The sequence below is a fragment of the Coptis chinensis genome, chromosome 7 (genome assembly GCF_015680905.1).
Source record: "Coptis chinensis isolate HL-2020 chromosome 7, ASM1568090v1, whole genome shotgun sequence".
NCBI lineage: Eukaryota > Viridiplantae > Streptophyta > Magnoliopsida > Ranunculales > Ranunculaceae > Coptis > Coptis chinensis.
In genome coordinates, this window is record NC_141462.1 from 16342291 (window position 1) to 16357872 (window position 15582).

At 36.8% G+C, this 15582-nt stretch overlaps 1 long non-coding RNA gene and 1 pseudogene across 2 annotated transcripts; one reads left to right on the forward strand and one right to left on the reverse strand.

Moving 5' to 3' along the window:
• Positions 1-2703: 2703 nt before the first annotated feature.
• LOC147486259 (uncharacterized) lies at positions 2704-9262 on the forward strand. Of its 2 annotated transcripts, XR_015202625.1 has the most exons (4): positions 2704-3054; positions 7166-7280; positions 7348-7521; positions 8630-9262. It is a non-coding gene; the product is annotated as an uncharacterized LOC147486259 (long non-coding RNA). The 2 variants fall into 2 exon arrangements; XR_015202624.1 differs by lacking the exon at positions 8630-9262 and having other exon boundaries at positions 2906-3054; positions 7348-7564.
• LOC147486260 (cyclin-dependent kinase C-2 pseudogene) lies at positions 4328-5965 on the reverse strand (annotated as a pseudogene).
• Positions 9263-15582: the final 6320 nt, after the last annotated feature.

The following is a 15582-nucleotide window of genomic DNA, read 5'->3' on the forward strand; positions in this document are numbered from 1 at the left end:
GAAGCATGAAGAAGAAAGATAAGAGATTTAAATGAACATCAAGAACAATAAGTAAGAAGAATATGAAGGTTAGTTTAGAGTAGAAAGATAGACAATAACAAAGATAACTCAATTGAGAGATTCTTGAATAATAATAATCAAATCATAATAATCATAATTGGTTGGTTCACAAAATACTGGAAGTCATATTTATAGATATGGTTTCTTGGACTCTAAGCAATGCAATATAGAAACTATTTCTAATTCTAATTCAACACAAATTAAGAAATGACTTAACTCCTAATAATAGTATTCTAGAATCATCTAGAACATAGGTATTATATCATACATCATGTTGATACAATTAATTGGCATACTGTAAAATCCCATATTTTGGGCCTTGGGTGAGTTGGGCTGGAGAAGGCCCAATAACATTGAAGAACAAAAATAAAATAAAAGAAAAGGAGAAAGGGGGGAATACGCTCGGCCTCCTCTCTCGCACTGGGTCTCTTTTCTCCCACTCTTTCTCGGGTCAGTCGCTCTCTCTCTCTCTTGGGTTTTGGAGGGGAATCACAGGGAATAAATTGGGTTTTGAGTTTCGATCCTTGTAGAGGTGAGTGATTCGTTCTTATTTTTACTAATGATTTGTGGTGATTTCAAAATCCTACAATTCGGGGGTTTTTAGTTTTGAGTATAATTTGATGTTTGCTTTCTAAATTGAGTTTATGAGATGTTTATTGAACTCAAAAATATGTAGATTTGGTTCTTGGGTTCTTGCGAATGCGATATAGAATGATCTGAATTTATTTTATCATTTGTCCGTTTGGAAAAATATCAATAATAATGACAATGGTTATCGAAACGAATGACTTGATGAAGCTTATCGTTATTATACTAGTTGTTTCCTAGTATAGTAGGATTTGGTTGTTGGGTTGTCGTAGAAATAGTTTATTATTATTATTATTATTTGTCAAAATTGGTAGAATTGTTGTGTGCTTATTTGATTTTATATTTCTCTAATGTTGGTGGTTACTCATTTACTTTTAATTGAGGATTTGACATGGTTTGTGCAATAGGGTCATATGGTTTATGTATAACTTTGTTTAGCCACAGGAAAACTTTAAAGTAGTGACAAAGTAAGAGTGGCAAAGTATTATTTGTGAGAGGTTATTTCTATTGTATTTATTGATTTTTATTTGTTGCCCATGGTTTGTTAAACCCGAGAGTTAGTTGGGTTTACATTTAGATTGGATTCGTTGAAATTTGATTATTGATGGAGTTGTGGTATGGGATAATTTAAGACCTATGTAAGGCTTGATTCCAAATCTTAAAGGATTTGGATTCGTAGGCAACTTTGTAGTAAAGTGCAACCTTTATATTAGATATTTGTTTGTAATGTTATAAATATAATATGATGATATAGTTAATTAAGTTATAAATATCTTAAGTATTAGTTATTTTCGCTTTATTGAACAATGATTTGTATGAGGGTAGGCCCTACTAACTCTTTGTGCAGGGCGTGTGTCTACCCTATGAAACTAACTCGGGTAAAGGTAAAAGTAAAGTTAAATGTAGTTATTTTGTATAATCGCGTATATGTTACTTTAGTTATTTTGTTAAGGGAATAAGGAACTAAAATGTCTCCGAAAGTGAGGAACTAGCTTTAGCGTTCCGTGTTGTTGGAACGTAGATGGAGAGCAGCAACAGGAGACCTAGCAGTTAATGAAAAGTAAGGTCCTTAATTGTGTGGTTTACTTTCATTTAATATGTGACAATTGTATGCGGATAATGTTGGAATAATTATGAGTTTTGTTTTGGAAAATGTTTTCTTACATATGAGTAGTGTGAAGGTATGGTGTATATATATTCGAAGTGTGGTATCTCTGGTTGGAACTAATAGAAGTGTTTAACACCGATATAAGTGAAAATGATATATATATTGTTTTTATTTTAATTTTTTGTATATAATTTATAGTGTCCTTTTGATTCAAGGATTGGTTATTTGACTTAACTGGCATTGTTCAAGATAGTTAAGTAGCTGGTTCCACGAATCAATATATATTTGAGTAGTTAGGTTTACAACCGAGATATGAGACTTTAATATATGTTACGGAAGTATATTATTTGATTTTTAAGTTATGGCAGGATTTATGTCTATGAAATGTTGAAAATACATAAGAGACTCTTGAAAATTTTTATGTCTTTCGTCAAGATGTCTGACAAGGTTATAGAGTTTTGAGGCGTTATAAATACAATGGGGTGAGCTACTAATAAAGTTTTAAGGTTTTTATTTTATATGGCTTTTTAGAAATCAATTGTTGGACTAAGCTCATAATATGGTAACACGTGTTTTGATGTTGTTGGGTTCCTCATACATGACCCAGTGATCATCAAGTAAGGCAACCACATGAGAAGTAACCACGACCACTACACCAGAATTGTCAAAAAAGGACGGGGCCATAAGACGGGCTTGGTCGTCTTTAATTTAGGACGGGCTTCCTAGTCCCAATTGAGAAAAAACCCGTCGTGTGGTTTATCTTGAATAATTGTGTACGTTTTTTTTATTGTAATTAATATAAGACGGATACTTAAGTCTTAAATGGGGTTAGATATTGTCGCTATGAAAAGGACCTCTCTTCAGCCATCGCACACCTCTCTCAAAACTATTCTTATCTCGTGTGTGCTTCCTTCTTCCACCCTTCCCAAACCCTAGTCTATTGAAACCTTGTTCAACACAACTGCGACCGGGCGTTGTTGTTGGTGAGTGAATAAGCGGTCTTGTCGTTATCACCGTGATGTTCTCAATGGAATCACTGTTAAGTAGCCGCTCTTATTAGTGCCCTCTTGGATCGATTGCTTTTACTGCTATTACTGTTCTTGGACGAAGCTCCCGTGTGTGCAGATGAAGACGAAGGCGGTCTCTTGAATCAATCTCTCGCTGATTAAACTAAACAATCATTCTTTTTAAACGAAAAAAATCAGCAACAGTCGTGAAAAGCAAAGACCTCCGTAGAGCTAGATTCAACTCCCCCCGAGCTTGATCGAGGAAAGATAATCGAAGAAAGTGTGACTGAGGTATGGGTTTCTCATTTTTCCCTTTACAATTCTTGTTTGGTTTTTCAGTAATCATTTTGATATGTTGGACTTGTGGGTTAGGGTCTGAGAGACGTGCTGAGAAAATGAATTTTTTGTTGGGTTTAGTTCTGTTTTTTTAAGTGATTTGGATTGAATCCCTTGAATCATTGTGTTTTAATTGTTTAATGTTTTGATTTAATTGAGAGTTTCTAGTAATTTGATGGTTCAAAGGTATTAACTTTACTATTTTTATGGATTGGGGTTCATGAATATTGGGTTAATTGTATGTAATTTGGATTCAATTGAGGGTTTGTATTGTTTTTATGTTGTGGGCTTGTTCACATGTAAATTGTCAATAAATTTGAGTATTTGAAAGTTTCGTGATTTTTCTTGTCTAAAGTTATTAGTTTTATTATTTTTGTATTGATTGTGTGGTTTATAATGGCTTTGGTATCAATGTTGGTGGAATTTGATGAAAACCAAACAATTTGGGAAGTATTGAACCGTGGATTCTTTTCTCGACTCGATGGTAATAATAGAATAGTTCCACACCCTTTGACTCATCTACATTAACGTATCTGAATTTGGAACATAACTTCACCAATTAAAATGTGCACATATAATTTAAACATGTGTTTCATTTTTTGCTATGTAATCATGTTGTTTGCACAAGACATAAAGATGAGATAGTAAGTAATTAGGAACTCACCCGGTTTCAAGTTGGAACGGGAGCAGACCTGGATAACCTGGTAGAGTCCTTACTTTTGAGCGGGAGAGTGCTACTACTTCAAAAGAAGAGCATTCCAGTAGAAGCAGCACAAGTAGAAGAATAAAATGCATTTCGGTTCAAGGGACTGTTGTAGGAAAATAGGATGGGCTTCTTTTTTTTTAACACAAATACTAGTAAATACAAGTTGGCCAATGTGCATAAGTTATCAGTTACCACAGATGGATTGCAGAATCAAAAACCAACTCAAAGCCATGGATTGATCAGGCTAACACGGCCTTAATCTATTGTTTGCATCTCAGAAGAGCATATCATCCAAAGCCATCCATGTTCACCCTGCCACACATTAACTTATCCATATAAAAGGGGATAGTTCCCCTTCCCCCAAAGTGTTTAACCTAAACTAACTTCCACACAAGCTTTGGCAAAATTTATGATTTTGTCAAGCTATAACACTTCCTTCTCAGCACATCAAGTAAGAGACGGCTGTTCTTTGAGTCTAGAAATTTTGTTTGTTGCGGTAGTTGTTCGTCTCGAACCTATCTCTCAACCATTATTGTTGCCGACCTCGCATCTTTGCTGATTTCGATTACCACTTATCATGTTTGGACCTCGACCGCCATCCGAACCTCTGTATGGACCCCCTTGAGGATAATTTGGACCACCGACTCCATAACCACGCCACCACCCTCGGGACTGGACCAGGCATACCACTTGCAGCATAAGGAGGTCCTGCGCCAGGTATGGCCAGCGCGAAACCCTCCCTCCGCCTTGACCTCCACGATTTGGGTTGTACCCTCCACCGGGATTCCCCGTGGGTATCTACTTGGCCCTCCGGATGGTCGGAGGCTTTCCGTAGTGGTGGCTAGGTCCCGCAACCACCGGAGGCTGGAGTGCATTGGGCTGGTTAGGTCCAGTCGGGTTTGTCGCGTCGCGCTTTGTCGGCTGTTGAATGGGAGGCGCGCCGCATGTTGCTTTGTGGATCTTTGTAGCTTCGGCCGCTTGCGGCTTCTTCATGTTGACGCTTCTTCTTTGTCTGGAACTCGTGAGACGATTCATACTTTGGTAAACTCTTGGGGTCGCAAGGCAAAGGGTCAGTCCAGAAATACTCCGCGTCAAGTGCATCCTTAGCAGATATCCTCTGTGATGGATCAAGAGTCAGCATTCTCTCCAGTAACTCCAAGGCATGGCGGTCAAAATGTTTGTAGGTTTCCCTGACACGTCTCTTCATTGGTCTCGATGGCTTGAAATTGTTGTACCAAGGAATCTTTGAAACCCCAGGCCAATTAACCTCATCTGGGGCGCCACACAACTCAAAAATCTTGTTTAATTGCTCGGCTCATTTTTTCCCGAGGCGGGGATTGGCTTTCCATGAAGAAGCTCCGCAAAATATACAACCGGTGACCACATGTCAACTTGCCGGACCATACTTTGTGGTTCCCAAAGAACTCACGGAGGCACGTACCCGCGGGGTAATAACACGATTTGTTAGATTGCCATTGTGATCGTATAGCACTTGATTTGAGGAACCGTAAATCGCATCCCAGGACGATCAGAAAGACCCGTCAGATCATGATCCATGTATTCAAATACCATGTAGATGCTACCCTTGTACTTATTGCCATCTATCTTCCCATGGTCATCTCTTTCAGGACCTGGAGATGTTACAATTTCTTTCAACTTTATCACATTGTCATGATGCAACTTTTTGAGAATTTTAATCTCACGTATAGCTGTTATGGGGAACCCTTCTCTTTCGTTATCCATACGTATCTTCTTCAAAGCAACAATTTCTCCAGTTCTAATTTCTCTGGCCATGAACACTTGGCCATAAGTCCCTTCACCAATCTGCTCCAATTTCTCGAAACAATCCACACTTCGAGATCCCCAAGCCGGTGATTCATCGAGATTGAGCTGCCCCGGAGCTGCAACAGCCATTATTATTGGTACTTCGGAGAAATTGGGCTTCTTTACTAGTTATGTTATCGAAGAAGAAGAACAGAGCAAATTTGATAAGAATAGGTCAGTGTTTCTTTGAACGAGTTGCTAAACTTTGAAAACGATTTGCTTTCTATCAAAAACGAGTTACAATGGTTTATGCAGGTTCTTTGTGGATTGCATTGTTAATTGGGATTGTTATTGGATGGGTTTGGAGGCCTAAATAGGTGTGTTTAGAGAGAGATAAACTCGGTTTTTCCAGTTTCAAAAGATTCTTCGCTGTCGTTTGGTTCTTTCATTGAGTTCTAGCTCTAAACCAAGCTTGAATTCATCGACGGTAGTTGACTTACTCTCATATCTCAGTTTTACTTTGGTTGTAATTGAATTCGGTAGAAATGTTTAATAGTTTATACTGCATCCTTTTTCTGAGTCACATTAGAGATTTGAAAAGTGAATCTTAACAATTTGTAGTAAAAGGAACTAGTGTAATGAGTGGGGACTTGTATTTTTTATGCATTTGTCGTTGATTCTACATGCGATTACATGAGTGGGGATTACAAAGTCTACAATGTGCGAACTAATTCATCCAAACATTCTGAGCAAAGACTTTGTAATTCTACCCTCATCCATTGGCATTCTCTTCACAGCTACCAACTTCAGTTGCTTAGTATTCCATGTAGAATAAACGATTCCCCTAAATTGTATAATGTGCGAACTAATAACTAATTCATCCAAACATTCTGAGGTAAATTCATGAAGAATAGGCTCTAGGTGACTTTTGATAGGCTGACGTTATGAATCGTTGTGCTTATTTTAATGTTTAGTTACTAAAAGATGAAAATTGTTAGAACCTTAATGAGAACTTGAAAAATTATGTTCATGAAAGGTTTAACAGTCCTTTGCTCATTGAAACTGTACATTCATTGCCATCATTTGCACATTATTTTCTCATCAATTGATACTCGAGTTTACAGTTAAAGACTTGCCCTTCTTTAGTTTTTTCCCCAACTGCTTTTGTTCAATCACGTGTATGGAAAACTTTCATACTATAGTCAAAAGCTGTGTCTATACGGTGGTATCCTTTTTGTTATTAAGTTTTCTTGGCAAAAGTAGAAGCCATCAAGGCTAGGAAAAACAATGTCATGAGCTCTTGCCTGCAATTTGAGTAAGACCTTAGGATTTGCAAATGCACCAAGTATGTGTAAAGACCACGAGACTCAAGTGGGAGGTCATGAGTTATTTTTTTCTTTGGGATTAGAGGCCACAAATCAGATGGAGAATATACATCTAGATATCGGGCTGTGGCGAGAACCGTAGAGGTTGTAACTATACAATAGACTAATCTAATTTTCACTCCTTAATACATTTAAATATGTATTGAACCAGATGACTTTGGACCTACATCTTAATATGTAGAATATTGTAACCAGTTCCATTGAATTTCAGGTGTGAAGATGTATTTGTCGAAGAGGACTTTCTCTGTTTTGTTACAGTGCTGATGAACATGAACCTGACAGCTTACATAATGAAATTTGAAATAGAGTGTCCTGATATGGTGAAGGTAAGGAGGCGATGATGTTTCGTGTCCATTTGTCTTGAAATCAGCTAATACTTGTCTCTTTTGGCAGGTTTTTATAAAACAACTCTTGGCTGGACTTGCTCATATTCATGACCAAAGAGAAATGCACCGTAACATCAAAGCATCAAATATACTTGTTGACACTGATTCTACACCGCATAGGGTGAAGATTGCTGATTTTGGATCTGCTAAGATTCTATTGAATCTGAACCTATCTCCCCTCGTATGTATTTTTTTTATTTGTTATTAATGATCTGTTAAGGAAATTTTTGGCTTCATGGCATTAAATTAATTGATGGGCATTGAGTTAGTTTTACTAAGAGGAGGTCCATTAGTGTATTTTTGGGCTATTGGACAGCCCAATTACTTGGGATTAAGGTGAAGGGTGTTGGCAATATCATCTTGCTGTATTGCCATGGTTAAGATGAAATTTGGGTGTAATTCTTACTTCGTATTATCTGTATTATCTTGCTGTATTGCCATGGTTAAGATGAAAATCTACTAGTTGAAATACTGTGGTCTTGATTAAATAATGATTTGGATGTAATTTGAGTACTTATTTATATGTAAATAATGACTTGTGATACCAATCTGTGAACTATGGTCTTGTCATTGTGTCTATGATGTCAAATTTGTTTTTGTTAGATATTTAGTTCCTTGTGTCGATTACCATGGTCCTGATTAAATAATGATTTGGATGTAATTTAAGTTGAAGTCTTACTTATTTATATGGTACATCTATGACTTGTGATACCAATATGTGAACTATGGTCTTATCCTTGTGTCTATGATATCAAATTTGTTTTTGTTAGATATTTAGTTCCTTGTTTGGATTACCATGGTCCTGATTAAATAATGATTTGGATGTAATTTGAGTTGAAGTCTTACTTATTTATATGGTACATCTATGACTTGTGATATCAATATGTGAACTATGGTCTTATCCTTGTGTCTCTGATATCAAATTTGTTTTTGTTAGATATTTAGTTCCTTGTGTGGATTATTGACTGTGCTCTCAATTATGTGAGATGATTCTTTTATGATTAGTATGTTGAAATTACATTTTGTTATAGCACTATTTGATATTGTTGTTTATTAAGTCGTTGATTTTCTTTTCATATATTGCATTTTGTTATGTCTATCCTTTGGTTTGCTAGACTTAGATGTCGACTTTTCGTTTGTTAAAATTTTGATTGTACTTTAGCTTCAAGTTACTTGAGAACATCTGACATTTCCGTGGTGTTTGAACATTGATTGTGATGCTTTTATGGTCTAAATTGCATTGTCTGCATAGAAAGCAAGGTTTCTAGCTAATAAAAACACTTTTGTAGGATTACATGTGTGTTTATAGCCCACACCGATCTTTGCCGCTCAACCGCTTATGGTGGTGTGTTCCGATACTAGTCATAGTGTGGTGATGGTGCTGCACGTGGTCGAGTGTGTGTGTTATGCGTAGGTGGCAGCATGTGAGTGTGTCACGTAGGTGGTAGTGTGTGAGTGTGTGCAAGTGCTAGTGTGGTGAGTGAGTGTGGTCTTTGTGTGGTGGTGAGTGTGGTGTGGTCTTTGTGTCTTTGGGTCTTCTGCTTCTTCTTTGGGTGGAGTGTGTCGGTCTTTGGTACACTGCTGCTTTGCCGTGCCATTCTTGCTGCCATGGAACGGCCGGTGCTCTCATTGGTGCTTCTTCTTTGGCCGGTGTCGCCGCTTGGTGCTGCTCGGCGGGCCGGTGTTGGTGTTCTTTGCCATGGACCTCTTTGGTGCTCGGCTGCTCATTGGTGGTGGTGTCGGCCGATGATTCACCGAAAAGAACAAAAATGCGTGCAAAGGTGATAAAGATAGGAATTTCAAATTATTTTTTCATTATGTTTTTATTCTTCTTTGTATACTTTGAAAGCCTAGTTGTTGGCAATCATAAGCTTGAAGATATTGTAAATTGGAAATTATCAATGTATATATCAATTTTGAAATGTGTTGTTTTAATATGTTGTTTGACTAATTGATTTTATCATCTGAGAAACCTTAAATCAGTGTGCGGAAAAATAGATTCTACAAAAAAAATATATATATATTAAAAAAATTACCTTAAACTTGTACGACGGAAATGCATGTCCTAAACTAAGGACCCAAATTTACGACGGTTAGTAGAGTTCCAGTTTTGAAAACATGTAGTTGCATTGGAAAACAAATATACGACGGTTTTGAGAGTCTTATATTTAACGACGGCATAAACTGTCTCAAGTCCGTCGCAGTTCTAATTCAACTTACTACACTCATTCCCGTCGTTAATATTAACGACAGGGCTATTCGCGACGGAGTCTGGGACACTATTTTCCGTCGTAAATCTCGATTTAGGACGGATTTAACCGTCGTTTTTGGCCATTTCTGGTGTAGTGGCACCATAAAAAGGGTGTACTCTAGAACTGCTAATCTAATAATGTAGATATCGTTTGGTGGAGTGTAGGGGTGTCTCCTTTTGCCGAATTCTGACCGGAAATTGGTCTGGCTTTGGGTCTATTTTTCACGGTCCGATAACCAATTTTTCAATTTCCATAAAATATTCAAATCGGATTGGACGTAACTCTCTCGATCGGATCAATCCAAAAGTTTCGAAAATATAGCCGATTTGAAATTTTCGCCATTATTTTTTATTTGTTGTGAAACCATGTACTTATAATATAACAAAACTCCATTATCCATTTGATAAGATCATGACAATTAATTCATTTTCTAGTTTTCTACATTAGCAAAACAAAAAACCAACTAAACAAATCTTAGCCGGCCACTACTTCACTCCCTCTCTCTCCCACTCCTCTCAACCACTTCTCTCCTTCACCATGGTAAGTAGGGTTCTCAAACTAGCTTTTCATAGGAACATTTTCTATAATCTTTATTTTTTAGCTTCCGACATGTAAAATTTTAGTTTTTTGAAGTTCCAAAATGGTTTTTAGTCAAATTTTCTTTTCCAAAAATAGTGAAAAGTAAAGAGATCTATGAAATTTACCAAGAATTTTGAAATTTCAGAGTTATTCCAAAATTTCTGAAGTTTGACAAATATTTTGATTCCGAAAAAAAATTGGATCGGATTTGGCTAGCATATTGGGTTCCGAAATATTTGGAAAAATTTCTGAAAGAGGCCAATCCGATCCGAAGTCACCCCTAGTAGAGTGACTTTAATTTGGTCCATACTCTAGAATCCCTGAAAATGAAATTTTATAATTGGTCAAAAAATATTACCTGATTAGATCTGATTGGAATTTTGGCAGTTCGAGTTTTTAACAAAACTAGTGTATTGCAGAATCAGAAAATTAGTTTAAGGGAGTCGGTTAAGAAATGTTTGGACTCCAAATACAAAGGCATAATATTTTTAGTTTTAACACCAAGTTTGACACATGTTAACTCTTTTTGGAAGCAAAATATAGAAATACCCGCTTTTAATTATTCACAACTACTTCTCCCATAATCTCTTAAAATTTCAAGATTTTTAAAATGGGTTTGAAAGTAATCATTTATTTAAAGAATTAATAAAATGCATTTTAACTCGATTAACATTTTAAAAACAATAGAATTAACTTATTTTGCATTTTAAAATGCATATAGTGTAAAAACTAAAAGTATTGTGTCTCCCATAGGCATTTGACACTAGACCGTAAGCCTAAACCCCAAATCTCTAAATGCCAAACCCTAAATCTCTATAACTAGACCCTAAACCTAAACTATAAACTCTAAATCTCAATAAACCAGACCCTAAGCCTAAACCATAAATTCCACTAAACTAGACCCTAAGTCTAAACCCTAAAAAAATGTAGACACTAAACCCTAACCCCTATAACCTAACTCGTTGCGTTGTCCAACCTATTGCATAATAAAATGCATTTTGTATCTGTGCGTATTTTAAAATGCAGAAACCCATCTATATTTTAAAATGCATTATGTATTTTAAAATAAATTTATTACGTGGATGTGGTTTAAATTTGTGATATATATGCATTTTAAAATGCAAAGTAGGTAGTTATAATCGAACTCTATTATTTTTAATAAAAATATATAATTTGGCAGTTATATAAAGGTGAAAAAGAGAATAAAACAGTTACAAATCTCAATAACTAATTTATACGCTTCCACATTATGTGGATAGTATAGTCAAAGCCTTTGCATCTAGTTTTTTTTCTTTATACAAGTAGTTTTCACTATATAAAAAAAAGGTAAAAAGTAATAAATTTATAAAATAACATTTTTCAATCTTTTAAACGTTCATTTTTATAAAAGAGACTCTCAAACCCAATTTCTTGATTGTAGAATAGAAGTACATAGACTGCAAGTGACAACATGTTCAGTGTGCCCTTTCCACGAAAACAAACAACTTCTCCACAAGACTGACAACTTGTTGTAACGACTTTCGGGTTGGATTTGCTTGCTTAGGCTAAGTCCAATGACTCTTTATCCCCCTAAAAGTAGAGGCCAAAGTGGAGGTTTTCACTTTCTATCTGTAATTTACTCTCTATATATAGGGAGTATTATTAGGATACAGAGCACATTCCGCGCCAGTTCAAGTGGAGTGGTATGACTTACTTTTCTATTCCGCGCTAGTTCAAGTGCAGTGGTATGACTTACTTTATTATTTTTTTTCTTTATTTGCATTCTGAGCAACATGAAGTGGAGTGGTTTGTTGAGTTAAATTGAGGAATAAAGATAAAGAGTCCAAAACCATTGGACTCCGCCTAAGGCACGCAGATGCAGAAAAACCATTGGACTCAGATTGAACTATTTCTTTGGGCCTGTTTTAGGAAACTTCGGCTTAAATCTGCTATAAATGATACGAGCCTAGGCCTCATATGACTCGTAATAGACTTGGGCCCACGTTTCTTTGCTACAAAATTAACTGCTATCAGACTTCCTCACAGGTTCATCATCCTGAATTACAGAAGGCATTCGCCTCACGCCCTCACTTATACAATCTATTGTTCAACACCTTTAAAAAAGCTAACTCCCATTTGTAATCAGAATTAGCGCTCACAAAAAAAGATACATTGAAGGTCCAGAGTCGAAAACAGACTTATCAGCTTCCAGTGATCCTTCACACACTCAAAGAAGCACTATGCACTAAGGGCGGTAGCGACTAGCAAAGCTTAAACTGACTTTTTAGCTATGGTCTAGTAAATACTCGTTTACGACTTGGCTATAACCAAAATCTTAGCAAAGTGCCAAATTTTTAGTGCACAGAAGTGCTATCAGAGGGATAGTGCCATAATGGTTGAAATACCCAAGTGTGGGCTGTGGATGCTCCAAATATTGGGCTCAAAGTAAGGTCCGGTCCATTCCAGTTCAGTCCAAACAATTTCAGGCCTCAATTTTAGAAAATTTTCCACTCCTATCGTGTGGGCTGTTCCATCCAAGGACCAAAATATCAAATTTAGAAAATATATCGTGTACTCCAAAAAACGAGATATATTAAAAATATCGGAGATATATATATATTTTTTGTTGACCAGTCAAAATTTTATTTTATATATCGAGATATCAAAAAATATCTGAAATATTGTTGATTATATTTGAAATATTATTGATATATTAATAAAAAAAAAAAGTCAAAGTCAACAATTTATATCGGATATATCGGTCGATATATATATAAAAATTACGATATATATCGGGCTAAAAACAAAATTCAATATTCATGAAGGGTGGAATTTGAGCCGAGGGCTCGAGCTCGGCTTGGGCTTGGCTTGTTTAAGCTCGGCTCGAATTTCCATTTCGCTTTCTTATATGAGCCAAGCTCGAGCTCAAATTAAAGCTCGTGTAACAAATGAGCTTGATGAAGCTCGGCTCGTTTAGCTTAAATAACATATTTATAGTGTAAAATAACTGAGCGGCTCGGGCTCAACTCGAGCTTGGCTCGTTTAAGCTCGGCTCGAGCTCGTTCGTTTAACTATATGAGCCAAGCTCGAGCTCAATTTAAAGCTCCTGTAATTAGTGAGCCGAGCTTGAGCATGGTAAAGCTCGGCTTGTTTAGCTTGAATTCCACCCTTATTATTCAGTAGAGATATATCGAATATTTTCATCTCGTGTACCCAAAAAACAAGATATATCGGTGATATCTTAGAAATCTCTGCGATATTTTGAGTCTTGGTTCTATTTTCACTCAAACTTCCTTCCAATGCAATTACCATTGAACTCAGTAGCACCAAAGCTATTAATCCCCTAATGGCCTAATCTGCCACATTAATCCCCTAATCTGCATTCTGATATATGTTAATTGTGCTATATACGATGTTTATTTAGCAGGAATAACGCAAGTTCTATGATACTGTATTATGCTTACGAGACCACGCACTATCTAATACGCCATAGAAGTTGGCATATCAAGCTCGCAAAATCCGAAATGTGGCGAGTGTGAGAATGGTATGCGCATGCCACCACATTGGCTTTTGAAAATGATATGTAGTCACACGATTTTTATGTTATTGTATGAACAGTTGAACCGTTTGAAGATAACGTTCTTACAGCTGGAATTAGTCTCATAGTGTCCCACCATGCTTTGATTGCAGAATTATTTTAATACGCAATCCACTACGGAAGTTTCCTAGCCTTGAAATTCACCCATCTCATTCTCATCCGAGTAAGCCTTGAAATTCAACAGCCGCCTTTGAGTCTTTGACTACCCGCAATTGTATTCAAAACTCCGCGTCCATTTATGTACAACCTATATAACGCACCTGAGAATTCACATCATTCATAACAACATTTTCAATATCTTTCTCCAGTACTTGAGCAACCAAGAAGAATCACTGCAACTCAACTATTCCCCTTCTCTAATTCTCACCATATATATCTTCACTAGTGATTGATTTACTGTACCATCATCATGTCTCAAGCACACGAAATCCCTTTAAATGTGGCATACAACGGCCCTTCAGTTCCCTTTCAACAACCCCCTCGCAAGCGCAGAAGATGTGGTTGTTGTTGTGTGCTCGGCACAACTTTTACCGTCATTCTTAGCATCATCGTCGCTTTGGGTATCGCCGCGCTTATCTTTTGGTTTGTGGTACGTCCTACCAAAATGGAATATACCGTAGTGAGCACAGATCTTCAACGATTTGATCTCGTCAATAATAATACTATTCATTACAACCTCACCTTATACATGGACGTAAGGAACCCAAACAAGAGAATTGGTATCTACTATGATCAACTAGACTTTATCGCTTCATATACGGCGTGGAATAGATTTGCTTGGGCAGGTGTGCCACGATACTATCAAGGTCACAGAAATACCACCAACTTACGTGTGAACTTTCAGGGCCAACAACTACTAGTACTACCGCCATGGACAAGGGATTCGTTCAATTTAGAGAAGAGCAGAGGATATTTCGGCATTGCCATTAGGGTCTATTCTCAGATTAGATTCAAGGTTGCAGGCTCTATAACTGGGAGCTTTAAGCCCTATGCGGATTGTGTTCTATCAATTCCATTAGCTTCTAATGGTACATTAAGATTTGAGAGTACAAGATGTGGCGTAGACATATAGTTGTTACGAATGCGGCAACTTCTATGATGGAGCGAGTTTTACAGTTGTTCTTATACTTCGTGGTTTGAATTGTTTTTCTTTTGATTGTTCTGTAATTTGTCTTTACCATTTTTTTGTAATATAAAATTCGTCCATATTACTAGATGTGTATGTTATTTTATAATGCTTGGTTTCAAATTTCTCCCTAATTATCACCTTAATTTGAATCATTACATAGTGAAGTGCCACTGTGCCAGTTAGATCGTTACTTCGAAAATTAGTACCCAAGCCAGGGATTTGTAACATCGACGTGATTATATGCCTTACTGATAGGCAGATGCAGGATTCTCCAATAGGGGGGCTACTAGCCCTAATTCTCACTACTATTTCTTTTTTTGATTTTTTTGGGGTGAACAGTTACCACTGTATTTATTGTTTTTGAGCAAAGTTGGGGGAGCTACAGCTCGGGTCAGCCAACTCATAGATCCGCCCGACAACATTACATCGAGTCCCTGATTTGCCTTGTTGCACTATCTTGCATTGAAGCACTCATCACTTCCTTAGCTATAACAGCATTATCACGGATTTGAGTACCGCTCATAAGAGCCCCTTGTTGGGTAGACTGCTAGAGTGGAGATGTTCTGTGAAATTGCACCTCTAAGTCTAGTTGCAAGAGCCATGGTTATGATTTTACAGATTTATTTCCTTGGAAACTTCCTTTGCATCCTATGATCCTATCTAACAGCTCTGTAGAGGGGATTAGCCTTACTTGTTTCTTGTGTG